This window comes from Tachysurus vachellii, chromosome 12 (genome assembly GCF_030014155.1).
Source record: "Tachysurus vachellii isolate PV-2020 chromosome 12, HZAU_Pvac_v1, whole genome shotgun sequence".
Lineage (NCBI taxonomy): Eukaryota > Metazoa > Chordata > Actinopteri > Siluriformes > Bagridae > Tachysurus > Tachysurus vachellii.
Window position 1 is genome coordinate 18,719,447 of NC_083471.1, and position 12,886 is coordinate 18,732,332.

The window sequence follows — 12,886 nt, forward strand, 5'->3', positions numbered from 1 at the left end:
GTTAAGGTTCTGTGTTAAGCTGTTTCTCTTTCACACTGAGATGCACTCAGACAGTAAACACAGCCATACCAGACATATGTAGATTAAAACATTTACCCGCACATATTTTCAGTACACACACACACACACACACACACACACACACACAAACCCAACAAAGGTCATGTGTTATTATTAGTGACACATCTACAACTGCTTTTTTATTATTATCTAGTAATATATCCATTATCACATTTTTTTAATTATACTTCTTTTTCTGTATTATATATTGTATGTTGCATCACTTTTCTTTGCAAACTTCCTCTTTATTGCCTTTTTTACCTTAGTATTAAACCAACAAACTAAATTTAGTAAACTTCTTACTTCCAGGAATTCTAATTATACCACACATCTCAAATTTAATGATTTAATACACTTTTCACAGCTCAGGTGACCCTAAGATGACATTATGTCTAGATGTTCTGTGTTTTTGTTGATATAATTTATAACAGGCTATTGTACAGTATGAGTCTAGCACACTTGTTAACAACTTAAAAAAAACAACTACACAGGCTGGAGAGAAGTTAATTTCAAGCCTTTCAACAGATCTTAGTTTGTACAAACAGTCTGATGGCTTTGTATTTTTATCCTGCCCTTTACAAATAAGTAGAAAAAAACAAGATTGAATGAGAGTTAAATGGAAACCTGGATGAGACATATGAATTACGAAACAATATGATGTGTTTCATTGTGACAAAAAACCTGTTTGTGACAACAGATTTGACAAATCTGTGATGCAGAAGTTAAGACATATCTCTGCACAGGGCTTGTAATCAAAAGCAAAAACACTTCGATCAGATTATTTAATTGACATAATATTTTGCCTATTAACAAATTCTATCCCCTGTAAGAAAAAATCATAACAGGAAAACAGCTAGTGGGTGAGGAGGGATCAAATTTACCCACTTTGTTTGCCAAGGTTTAGTGATTGTCTCCATCTTCACCTCACCTCACCCACCTAGGAGATGTGTCACAGCTTTTTTCAAACCAGCTAAAGCCACACCTGTCCTTTACAGACAAAAAGTCTGAAGTGCATACAGTGTTTTTGCCTCTAGCTGCCAGTAATTCCCATATCTGCTAGTCAACAGGTCTTTCATGTCACAAAGTTTATTTCATTCCACCTGAGGCAAATGTCTGTCTTTCTTTAATAAAGTGCGATTGTATGTCTTTATACTTTGTACCTACAGTGTTTCTGGTTCTGTGATGTTCTTTTTTCCACTTGGGTTTGTCACAGTCACTATTTGGCAAGAACAAGAAGTATATTTTCTTCAGTCAGATTTGAGCAAGTCAGCATTAAATGATTTACAAGAGGAACTTGCAGTCTCTTGCTCTATAGGCATAAAGGAATGAAATAAGAGCCAGAAGCTGTGTAGAATGTATCTGCAAGGTTGTAAACCTGTAGCTGTATTTATGAACACTTGTATCTGATGAACTGAGATACTTTGCACTGTGAGAAAAGAGAGAAAAGAGAAAATCATATGTGGTTGGTGATAGTTATCGACATTAAAGTCACTCACAAAGCAAAAAACACCAGCGGTTTACCAGCATCCATCTGAAAGCATGTCATAAATGATAAATGATCGTGTTTTTGTGATTTTTCACATATTTTGATTTCCTGTACTTCACTGTTATTCACTGTTATGACCCAAGAGTGTTTCTGCCACAATTATCAGACGGTGGGAAGGGCAATGATAGCACATGACAAAGCAGGCATCAACAATATAATAAGCAGGTAATTCAACCCAACCTATTTTTCAAAACTCTCACACATTTCTTGTCAATCTCCATTTGTACAGAGAAACAGTACAACTTAACAGCCTCACCTTTTTTTCAAATTTCAGATCTTTTAACACAATACTACAATGCATATTGTGTCAACAATGTCTAATATTATATATTTATGTCATTAAATATATTTGGAAGATAATATATTTCTATGACATTTTAGTAGAGCAAAGAGGAAAAGAAGCAAATGTAGGAGAAGGAAGAGTGTTGTGCATTGTTAAAAATAAAATAACAAATGTATTATGTAGAAATGTAAAAAATAATTGTCAGGGTAGTGCCAAAGGTACAGAAATACAAACTCATCAGACACTACAAAGTACATGACCATGTCAAGCACCATGAGAGATCAAATGCACCTAAATCAAATTGTGGGATAATGAGCACTAGTATACAAGTCCTATTTTGTGTATTGTAACAAATGCTATTGTTGTTGCTGCTCTGTGTATGCGGCATGTTAACACTTGTAGTACATATTTTTGCCTTGTGTCTATAGGTCATATTTATGGTTCTTATGGTCACCCTTTTTCCATGAAAATAAGGAAAAGTGAGCTACAAAGAATGTAATTCACACTAATTTACTGATTACCTTTATACAAGTGGCTTCACAGCACATGTGCATCTTGAGGCTTTTTGAACCCTAATGTCTCAATCATTGTAAGCTTTTGCACATTTCTACACACATTTCTGAATAAATAAGTTTTTAAACTCATGTTCCTGTCTCTCAATCATTCTAATCAGATCGTCAGTGCCTTGTGAAATAAAGACTTCATTTTTATGCCTCAAAATGTTCATAGAAAAGGCAAAACATAAAATTAATTTGCCGATAGTAATAGTTTTTTGAATTAAAGGCACTCACAAACCAAGATCACACCTCTGAGTACCAGTGGTGTACCAGCAGCCATTAGAAGCTGCAATTAGAAAACATTTACTGTCATAAATTATAAATAATTTGGTTTGTGTGATTTTCCATATATTGGGAGTTCCTGTACTTCCCCATAAAAGAAGGAAATGTGAGCTACAAAAATGATTTTATGGGTTGGTTCCAAAATTCTATACACTGTTTAGACACACTGTCTAATTAGATACAGGTCATTTAAACATCAGTTAAGGTTTCATAATAAATTTCCAAATTGATGATATGCTAATATACTACACATTTCTACTTCAGTCATGTTGGTCATTATATAATGAGACATCCTAATTTACCATATAAATATATATAAACAGTGACCTTACCTCAGCCCCACAGAACACCTTTGGGTTAAACACCTTTGAAATGCTGACTATAAACTTTGGAATGCAGATGAGCCCTCACCTAACATCAGTGACCAAACTACCACTTCCAAATCTGGTGGAAAGCTTTCCCAGAAAATTGGAGGTTATTTTAACATTTTAACAACAGATGGAGTCTAAATCTAAAAAAAAAAGGATGTTCAATATTATTCGATATTTAATGGACACAATGGGTGTAAATATCAGGTGTCCACATATGTTTAGCCATATTGTGTGTGTGTGTGTGTGTGTGTGTGTGTGTGTGTGTGTGTGTGTGTGTGTGTGTGTGTGTGTGTGTGTGTGTAAAGTATTTGAAGGGCAAAGTGCATTCTTTAATTTTGCCTTGATCACTACTTTTGGGTTTGAAATAAAAAGATAAAAAATTAACAACAGATTAGAAATTCAGCACCCATTTCATTTCTAGAGGTGTTTTAAACAACTAAAACATGAGACTTTTTTCAAGCAATATTGGAATGTATGAATAGTGTTTTTTTTGACTAAATTTGCCCTGTTAGATAGATTGTTTAAACTTAGCTTGAATATTTTTTCTTGCTTCATGTCTTGGGTTTCATCTATGAAGGCTGCATTTGTTGTTAAGTAGAAGAAACCAACATGAAGATCAGACAGCTGACTAAGGAAGAAAAGCAAGACATTTTGAAGCTGAGGAAAGAGGAAAATCAATCAGAGCCATTGCCCAAGCATTGGGCATAGTCAGTGCAACAATTTAAAATGTCCTGATAAAGAAACAAACATCTGGTGTACTAAAAACCAGACAGAGAACAGGTTGGGCAAGGAACACAACAGTTGTCAATGACAGAAAAAAGAAGCTAAAAACCAACAACAACCTTCAAATTGCAGTGGTTAAGGCATCACAATCCAACATTCAAAGAAGAGTAAGAGAGGCCAAACCACAAGATGCAAGCCACTCCTCAGCAGTAGGAATAGGAGGCCAGACTGGAATTTCCAAAGAAATAAAGAAACGAGTCACAAAAGTCTGAAACCAAGATTAACTTCTACTAAAGTGATGGAAAGACCAAAGAGTGATGAAAGAAAAGATCTGCTCACCAGATCTGCAGCATACAAGCTCATTGACCAAGCCCAGTGAAGGAAGTGTCATGGCTTCGCATTGCATGGCTGCTTCTGTAACAGGCTCAATGATCTTTATTCATGATGTAGCTCCTGGTAGCAGCACATTGAATCCAGAAGACTACAGAAACATTCTGTCTGCCAATTTGCAAAGAAATGCATCCATTTTAATTGGGAGGGCATGATCCAAAACAATGTTAACACAAAGGTATTACTTTAGGGGAAAGAAGTGGAAGGTTTTAGACTAGATCATCAATTCAATTACCAGACCGTAAACCAATTGACCATGCATTTCACCATCTGAATGAAATCCTATCCATCTATCCATCTTAAATGTCTTCTGTGTATAGCAAAAACAATCGAATTCTCCCATTCCACCCCCTGCATTCACACATACAGTACAACTCACTGTCCTTGATGAACACAACTGCATATGCTGTACTTTTCATCTCCTATAATTTTTATACACACAATAACATTAGGCATGTAATATATATTATTTTGTAATGTAACATGTACTTATATATTGTTTCTATTTCCCTGTGCACCTCTCACACTCATGTTTAAATGAGGAGTTTTAAATCTTGCCAAAAATGGTTCATCTTTCTACAGTTTCATGTTCATACATGAGTACAGAGATTATCCAAACTTCCACCTTCTGTCATTTTCTCCTTCACACAGTGAATCAAAACCATGGTTTTAGGCACTTTTTTAAAAGAAGTTTTAAAACCTTAAATAAGTAGATTCAGACTATGCCACCCTGGGACTTTCACCCAGGGAAATATGAATCACCTCACAATACTATAAGGATCACAAATTCGTTCTACCAATTAATAAATGAGCAGGAGACGTGGGTACAAAAATAGAATTTAATTTATTGACAACCCGTAAAATAAAGTTTCAGGATGAACAAAAAAGGAAAATCAAAAGCTCATGCAGGGCTGCAGCTGATCGGCACAAGACAGGCTGAAACAGAAGTAGGTTTAAATATCCACACCATGCATGTGCTCAATCACAACACACTCACTCAGTGCTCAGTGAAATTTCTGTCGGTTTTCATACAGCACACGGTGCACAGAAACACACTCGAAAAGAGGGAAAGTCAGGCCTCTCGGCCTTTTGGCCTACAGCTCCTGTGGAGAGTACACAAAACAAAAAACAATACATGTTAAAATTGACAATGCTCAAACCAAGAAAACCAAATAAGCAAAACAAAAAGAGAAAAGTTTACAAAACCCAGGAGAAAGTATAAACCAATCCAAGAAAATATATAAATTACATTTCAGGACAGAGCAATTAAATGAAGTAACAAAAGAATAACTAATTACCACACTGACTTCAGCAAAAGGCTTCCTACCTCAAGGTAGGACTTAAAGCACAGTAACAGTGTCAGAGAGGAGGTAACAGTGTGGCTATAAATCAAGAAACAAATCTGAAACCAAAAATAAACAATTACAAGAGAAAGCAATTTAGCGAGGAGCAAAGCAATTTAACACAGAACATAAAAATTAGCACGGAACAAAACAGCAGCGTTGTCCCGGGAACAATGTGCAGCATCAACTGCACATACAGCAGAAATTCCCCGGAACCGGAGAAATACAGCCGTCCGCCACACCAAGTCACAGATACAGTACTGGTTCGGTAATAAACCGGATACAGATGAACATCGGGTGACGAAATAATGCTGACTGAGGGTAGACAGTCTGTCACAACAAAGTTTGTTTTTGACCCTTTTCTTTCCGTTGCGAAACACTCCCAGGCGACTGAAAGTAACTGGAACAAAGCAGAACCGCCGTGCAGCTAGCCACACCATTAACACCCAGCGGCCTCTGTTGAAGCATGGAACCGGAAACCGGAAGAGCACCTCAAAATGACGCACGTTCAATCACCATGAACCTGACACCCTCCCTTATACGCACCGGTGCTCTCCGATAGGCTATTAATACCTGACGTCACAACAATAAACTATCCTGCCACAATCTACCCCCCTACTTTGTATCGTCGCCCCAACGATAAACTACCAACTTTAAGAATGGAATTAATCCCAAGGTCTAAAGAGCACAAATATCCCATTCGAAATTGATTCTTGTGGGGCCACCACCCCACTACTTACTTCCCCTGCTGCCCGTGGGAGATGATGAACATTGGAGTGCTGACCCGCTCTAGCTCTACTGGTCCTTCGAAGTGCTGTCCCATTACCATCGGACCGAGTCGGGGACACTGAACTGGATGGAAGACTAGTCCCCACTGAACATGACTGACTCGGGGCTTCTGAGGCCCTAGACCCTGTGCTGGAAGGTACACATGTAACCTGAGAGACCGGCAAAATAGAGACTGAATCTCTAGGAACAGATCTAGGTGGAACTTGGAGGGTTTCGGGCACTACCACCCACAACTCCCCGTCATCTGTCTCCTCTTCTTCCAGAGGCAACACTTCTTCAGGCGTGGGGTCATCGAGGGGAGCATGGACTGGAACATCCCTACGGATCCTGGTCTTTAACAGAGAACGATGTACATGCTTTACCTTACTCAGTTCATCAACTGGGGCAATCATATAAACAGCACCACCCTCTTTAGGAGCCTTCAGCACTTGATACACCACAGGGCTCCACAGGTCCTGGATCTTATGGTGACCCCTCGTGCCAAGCTCACGGAGGTAAACCAACTGCCCCTCTTCCAGTGGTGTAGACCGAACGTGCTGATCATGATGGGACTTACGTCGTTCTGCAGTAGTCTTCAACCTCTCACGTGCACCCTCAAACGCAACATGGAGCCTCCTTTGATGCTCCAGAACCCACTCATGGGTATTACCCAACACGATCTCCTGTACCCTACCCAGCAGAAAATCACCCGGGAGCCGTGGCTCTTGTCCAAACATTAAAAAATGTGGAGACTCTCCAGTCGCTTGATGTGAAGTGGTGTTATAAAAGAAGAGCACCTGAGGGAGGCAGGAAACCCAGTCCCTCTTTCTAGAAACAGGCAAAGTGCGGAGGAGGTTATGCAGAGTTCTATTAAAGCGCTCACACTGGCCATTGCTGGCTGGATGATACTGAGTAGTGCGAGACTTTTCAACCTTGTACAGGTTACAGAGCTGCCGAATAAGGGAGGACTCAAAATTGCGACCCTGATCGGAATGAACCCGACCAGGGACCCCAAACTTATAAAACCACTCCACAACAAGCACCTGGGCCACTGTCTCAGCCCGTTGGTCCCGAGTAGGAATAGCCAGAGTATATTTGGTAAAAACATCAGTCATGACCAGAATATTTTCCAACCCTGCACGAGAAGGCTCAAGCACAGTAAAATCAATTGCCAGTATTTCATTTGGCCTTGAGGCCATTAAATGGCCCATAAAACTCCGTGCCATGGGCTGTACGGTTTTAGCGGACTGACACCTTTCGCACTCCTGGCACCAGTGCATTATCTCATTGGACATACCAGGCCAGTAACATCGCTGGCGTACCAGCTCTGTGGTGCGCTCAATACCCTGATGCCTATGCTCCTGATGAAGCTGTGTCAGAACCTCAGATTTTAAAACAGCAGGCAAAACCAACTGGAGGACCTCCTCACCCCCATCAGGGCGGAACACACGGCGGTAGAGCAACCCATCCCTCTCTACCAAGCGATCCCACTGACGGAGCAAGATTAAACTGGGCTTGGACAACTCTCTACGTTCCTCCACTCCAGAATATGACTTTTTCTTCCAACATGACCAAACCTCCTCAATAACTGGGTCTACTGTTTGCAGCGTACCTAAATCCATTGCAGAGTGACTCGGCAAAACAGTGACCACTGCTTGCGTCACTTGAAAGATGGACTCCACCCCCCCCAGTTTGCTTAACAGAGAGGGGAATTTCAGTACCTGGAAGCAAACCTTCCACCACACTATGGTCTGTTGGGTGCTGCCTTGACAGGGCATCTGCATTTCTGTTACTTCTGCCTGAGCGATATTTCACCTCAAAATCAAAAGCAACAAGTTGCGCTGCCCAGCGCTGCTCAGTTGCCCCAAGTTTTGCTTCTTCAAGTGGCTAAGAGGGTTGTTGTCAGTAAAGACCACGCATTTATGTCCCAGCAAATACTCCCGAAATTTCTCAGTCATGGCCCACTTGAGCACCAGAAACTCTAATTTCATCGAGCTATAGTTAGACATATTGCGCTCAGTGGGCCTAAGACTGCGGCTAGCATAGGCGATAGGCCGCACCTTACCTCCTTGTTCTTGGGAAAAAACTGCCCCTAACCCACTATAGCTGGCATCCACCCCCAGAACAAAAGGCAGGGAAAAATCGGCATAGGCAAGAACAGGGGCAGTGGTCAATTTACTTTTTAATGCCTCAAAACTACGCTGGCAAGGTTCAGTCCAGGCATTAACAAAACACTGCTCCCCTCGTTTCCTAGATCTATTACCTGCCAACTCAGCCACCAGCTTATGCAGAGGGGCTGCCAACTTAGCAAACCCCTCTACAAACCGGCGGTAGTAACTGGCAAAGCCAAGAAAAGACTGCACCTCGGAAACACTAGTTGGAGTCCGCCACTGTGCCACTACCTCAATCTTACTTGGGTCTGTTGCAACCCCATGAGATGACACCACATGTCCCAAATATTTTACCTCAGGTTGAAAGAATGCACACTTTCCTAATTTCGCCTTGAGGCCCTCATTACCTAGCCGGCTCAAAACCACTTACAACCACTCCAAATGGTGGTCCACTGAGGAAGAAAACACCACAATGTCATCTAAATACAGGAGTAGAGACTGGCATTGTTGGTCACCAAACAACCTCTCCATCAACCGCTGAAAGGTGCTAGGAGCATTACAAAGTCCAAACGGCATTCGATTCCACTCGAATAAGCCAAAAGGGGTACAAAAAGCAGTCTTAGGCCGGTCAACCTCTGCGACAGGGACCTGATTGTACCCACTGGCCAAATCCATAGTGGAAAACCAGCGGGCCCCTGCCAAGGCATCCAACGACTCATCGATGTGAGGCAAAGGGAAAGCGTCCTTCCTAGTTTTAGAGTTCAATTGATGATAGTCTACACACATTCGTAGACTACCATCTTTCTTCTTAACCAAAACAATGGGAGAGGCATAAGGGCTGCAACTCTCCCTGATTACTTGCGCCTCCAGCAGTTGGTTAATATGCGCCTTTACCACCTCATACTCTGAAGGAGGTATCCGCCGATAACGTTGTCGGACAGGGGCATTATCTAGGAGGGGAATGTCATGTGACAGGAGATTAGTACACCCCAAATCTGCATCATGAGCTACAAACACAAACTGGTACGTCTGAAGCAGGGCCCGAACTCGAGCTTGATCTTCCCCCGACAGAACTGACAGATCGATAGCGCTAATCTGCTCCTGCACTGTAGAACCTGTCGAAGAAGCATGGGAACTAACAGTAGCTGTCATTGATCTCACTGCTGTCATTGATATACACAGTGTCCAGGGTCACTTGAACGAGGGCAGGGGAAGCCAATAAGCCTGCAGGTAGGCCCGATTCGGGGGGTTCAAACAATAATGTACCACCACAGTAGCTTTCTGAACAGGTGGCTGCTACGAGCTTCATTGTTCCACCAGAAATGCGACAAACCCCATGCCCCCGCACCCGCACCTGACCCACGCGATCAACAGAGGACTGGGTGTTAACTTGACGACAATGCTGTAATGCCTGTATAACAAAACTAGGAGCCTGCAACACGGCAAGTGAATCAAAAAGAGCCGCCCCATGCTGCCTGGTAAGTTCCTGGTAGCAACGACTAATGACATTCATCCCTAAAACACCAGGGGCATGTGCACCCGCCCTATCAGTAACATCCCGGACAACAAGCCCCCCGCAATTTGACACCAATTTGCCACAGAGCTCCACATCGAGTTCCAGGGAACCGCGAGACCATTAGCAGCAGTTAGTCGCAACCACTGACAAGACTTAAGTCGCTCCTGCCCCCATGATTCAAAATGTTCAAGGAAACAACTCTCAGTAATGGTAGACACCATAGACCCAGTATCTATCAAGCAGGGCACTTTGACCCCCCAATCAGAACATTAAGATGAGGACAAGAGGACACTAAACGAGACACTGAACTAGGGCTGCGTACGATATCTGAGCCGAAAGGCTCCCCAACCGAGCTGTGGCTCTGCAGCTCGGTGGGGACTAGTTTTCCGACGGCTGTGTAGGACGAGGCTGCCTACCCCCAGTTGAAGATGAAACGGTGGTGGACAAATGTGAGCGAGGAGGGACTCGTTCCCCATTGCACTCCCGAGCAAAATGACCAGGCTGTTGACATCTTCTACAAACTACAGGGCCATAACGTGGGGATCGACTACGTGGATGAGGGGCTTGTAAACGAGCAAAACCTTGGGTAAGCTGATTTAGCTGCTCCTGCTGTAGCTTTAACATCTCCCTCAATTCAGCTAACTCAGATTTAGAAGGAGAGCTGGTCACACCTACCCGTGACTCACTCTGCACGGCATATTGAATCTCATAAGCCAATGGAACAGATTGACTACGCCCCCTTGCACCCCTGGGCATTCCCTCCCATTCCCACCGAATGGCCTCACTGCGAACCTCCAAAAGTGTAGAAGTAGGCTGACGATGGACTAACTGTTTAAGCTCGCGACGAAGACTAATATCAAGAACATGCTCGCAAACTGATCACGTAACAAAACTTCTGCATTTGGTATGGCATGGGGCACCTGCTGCTTCACTTTCTCTAGGAGGCCCATCAGGGCGAGGGAGAATTCCATTAGGGTCTCCCCCTCCTGCTGCCCCCTAGAGAAAAAGGCCTGCTGCAGAGCTACATAGGACAAAGAGCACCCATACAACTCTCTCAAAACCTGAATTATCTTGTCTGGGTCTCCACGTTCTGCATCAGAACGGTACCGAATCTCATCCCGTGCCTCCCCCTCTAGATGGTCAAAAAGGAAAAAGGCTTGATCAGCCGTAGACAAATGACGAGCACGCATACATGCTTGGGCCTCCTCAACCCATTCGCTAATAGCAATGCCTGACTGGCCACTAAATTTCGGACATTTCCTATCTCTGGGCACAAAAACGAATCTCTCAGTTACCAATGCACCAGGACCAACAGGTTGATGTGTAGCGGAAGGCGTTGTAGTAGCCATAAGAGGGGCTGTACTGGGACCTGGGGTAACAGGAGCCTGTTCTTGTCTAAGTCTTTGGTTATCGGCCCTGAATTGGGCTACAAGCTCCCTAAGCTCCTGCACATCTTCATCCATAGCTGGTTAAATATATAACACTTACTGCTAGACCAAGTAGAAAAATAGGCCAGGGGAGGACACCAAGCCAACTCAAGGGAGAGACGAAAGACAAATTCTTCAAGGGATATACACTGCTGTTTTGTTCCTAAAGATGGCAAAAATAAAAGGAAAAAAAAAACAAACAAACCACAAAACACCACAAAATGAAACTCAATTCTAAACAAACCCACGTCCCTGCTCAAAAAGTAGATCCTGCCGACTACGCCAGAATGTGACGGAGTGGTAAATGGAAGGAAAGCACAATATGCACCTAAATATGTAAATGAACAGACTATGCCACCCTGGGACTTTCACCCAGGGAAATATGAATCACCTCACAATACTATAAGGATCGCAAATTCGTTCTATTTTCAAAAAAAGGAAAATCAAAAGCTCATGCAGGGCTGCAGCTGATCGGCACAAGACAGGCTGAAACAGAAGTAGGTTTAAATATCCACACCATGCATGTGCTCAATCACAACACACTCACTCAGTGCTCAGTGAAATTTCTGTCGGTGGTCACACAGCACACGGTGCACAGAAACACACTCGAAAAGAGGGAAAGTCAGGCCTCTCGGCCTTTTGGCCTACAGCTCCTGTAGAGAGTACACAAAACAAAAAAACAATACATGTTAAAATTGACAATGCTCAAACCAAGAAAACCAAATAAGCAAAACAAAAAGAGTAAAGGTTTACAAAACCCAGGAGAAAGTATAAACCAATCCAAGAAAATATATAAATTACATTTCAGGACAGAGCAATTAAATGAAGTAACAAAAGAATAACTAATTACCACACTGACTTCAGCAAAAGCCTTCCTACCTCAAGGTAGGACTTAAAGCACAGTAACAGTGTCAGAGAGAGAAGGTAACAGTGTGGCTATAAATCAAGAAACAAATCTGAAACCAAAAATAAACAATTACAAGAGAAAGCAATTTAGCGAGGAGCAAAGCAATTTAACACAGAACATAAAAATTAGCACCGAACAAAACAGCAGCGTTGTCCCGGGAACAATGTGCAGCATCAACTGCACATACAGCAGAAGTTCCCCGGAACCGGAGAAATACAGCCGTCCGCCACACCAAGTCACAGATACAGTACTGGTTCGGTAATAAACCGGATACAGATGAACATCGGGTGATGAAATAACGCTGACTGAGGGTAGACAGTCTGCCACAACAAAGTTTGTTTTTGACCCTTTTCTTTCCGTTGCGAAACACTCCCAGGCGACTGAAAGTAACTGGAACAAAGCAGAACCGCCGTGCAGCTAGCCACACCATTAACACCCAGCGGCCTCTGTTGAAGCACGGAACCGGAAACCGGAAGAGCACCTCAAAATGACGCACGTTCAATCACCATGAACCTGACACCTTCCCTTATACGCACCGTTGCTCTCCGATAGGCTATTAATACCTGACGTCACAACAATAAACTATCCTGCCACATTAAGTT